This window comes from Calidris pugnax, unplaced genomic scaffold, assembly GCF_001431845.1.
Source record: "Calidris pugnax isolate Ruff unplaced genomic scaffold, ASM143184v1 scaffold24, whole genome shotgun sequence".
NCBI classification, from domain to species: domain Eukaryota; kingdom Metazoa; phylum Chordata; class Aves; order Charadriiformes; family Scolopacidae; genus Calidris; species Calidris pugnax.
This window is the reverse complement of record NW_015090922.1, coordinates 23,792,498-23,794,537: the sequence shown is the minus strand read 5'-3', so window position 1 is coordinate 23,794,537 and position 2,040 is coordinate 23,792,498.

Genomic DNA, 2,040 nt, shown 5'->3' with positions numbered 1-2,040 from the left:
CACCTCCCCCCCCCCCCCCAATGGTAGTTAGAGTGAAACCTGCTTATCAGAAAGACTTTTTTTTTTTTTTTTGTACTTATCATTTATCCTCATAATTTTTTCTAAAAGTTTGTGAGTATGAGTATTTATATTCTAAGTGACTGACTGAAATTATTGTATAAAACAATGCTGTTGTACTGCATATATTGGTTAGAAAACCAAACTGTTCTCCTAAAGGCCTGTATACTTGTCATTTCAAACAGTAAGATGGTATCTCACTATTGTCCTTGCTTTTGCTATCTTTTTCACAGTTGTTACCATGTGTAGCCATGTTGTTACCTGAGGTTTCTTGTTTGCAACACTAAGAAGTCAACATCATTGACAAAGTAATTTTTAAAGACGCAGAAGTGGATTGCTGTTAGGTTTTTTTTGAAAACTTGCTAATTAAAACAAATCAGCAACATATCTAATGAAGTTGAAAAGTATGCATGGGGAAAGGAAATGGAGTGATGAACATCAGATTTTCCTCTGAGAGTGTTGATAGTAGAATATTAATCTGTGAATCCATACAATTAACCATCCACCAGCCTGATTGGTACGAAGTGGCATCTTTATCATCCTGACAGAAATAATGTGTTGCCCCAGCATGAAAATGAGATTGTTTTCAGAGAATGTACAGGAAACCTTGTCATAGGTTTGGAGGAAACCTCCACATTGACTGCTCTAGGTGTACTGTCTGTGTGAAGTACCTGGTTTGGTCTTGTTTATACAAGACAAAATAGCTGTAGAGTGCTGATAGGAATAATATTTTTGCGTGGGTCTGGCTGAAGTAAATTAATGAAGTGACTGCAAATGTCTGTTGTGGCCACTCCTTCCCTCAGCATCTGGTTCTTCAGCTTGGTTGAGAGCCTGTCTTAGGTTTCAAGTAACCTAGAACTCCAAAACCAGCAACAAAAATCAGCATGTTAAAATGTTTTCGTTGTGTTTTCTTAAATTTCAGATGCAGACAGTTGTAAATAAATCACTAGAAGATTTTGAGGTAAAAACCTTCAGGTTTCTCCTTAGAAATATTTTCCTCAGTACTTTTCACACTTCTTAGCGTTTTAAAATGTGAATATCTACCAAAAAGTAGTCTAATACTTTCATTACTAGAAAAAAATTGTCATTAAAAGGCCCAGACAATGTAAAAGGGAAGTGTAAGAAGTAATATGTAGAGCACATAATCAATACACACTTTCTAGATCCTATGTTTATGAACAGTTTTATTTTGCCTCAGCAACATTAACAACTGAACTCATGTGCTAGTAACGCCAATAAGGAGATCTCTGTTTTTCCCCTGCACTTGAAATAATGAATGACAAAGTTCATTCCTGATAATATATGATAATGTATTGCTGTAATCATTCAGAATTTATAGCAGACAACTGGAAAAAAAACCCAACAGTCTTTCTTTATGTCTTAATATTGTTGTTTATCATCCTGGGAAATAATTTGTCTTTCAAAAGTCACTAAGAATATTATTTTCTTCCACAAATCTCGAGATTCTTAAACATTTTTCAATTCTTTAAGAAAAATATATCCTTTCCGTCTTTGTTCGGTTCGTTTGCCATGCTCTCTTGTTCAATTAGGTGCTAAGGTAATGCTTTTTTTTTTTTCTGATCTGTAATTAGAAAGAAATTGTCATTTCTCACTTAGTACCTTTTGATTTATGAGAAATAAGAGCTACTTTGGACCTGCAGTATTTTTGAGGGAACCAGAATTTATGAGCGTATAATCTGCTGGAGGGACCCAGGATTCATTTAAGAGAATCTTTAATGAACTGAAAGGTTAAATGTTATCTAACTAGTGATATCATTAATCTGAATGAAAACTGTGCTTATTCTGCTTTCTTTGTAAGTACCATGCAACAATGCCAATAGCCCATAAAGTATCCTGCTCATTGGTTTTGGGTCTTGATATTTTATACCTGTCTCTTCCATGAACTTTGGCTACCAATTTTAAATGTTACTTGTTTGATTTGTTATTTTTTGTTGTGTTAGAAACGTGTTATCCATCTCCTGA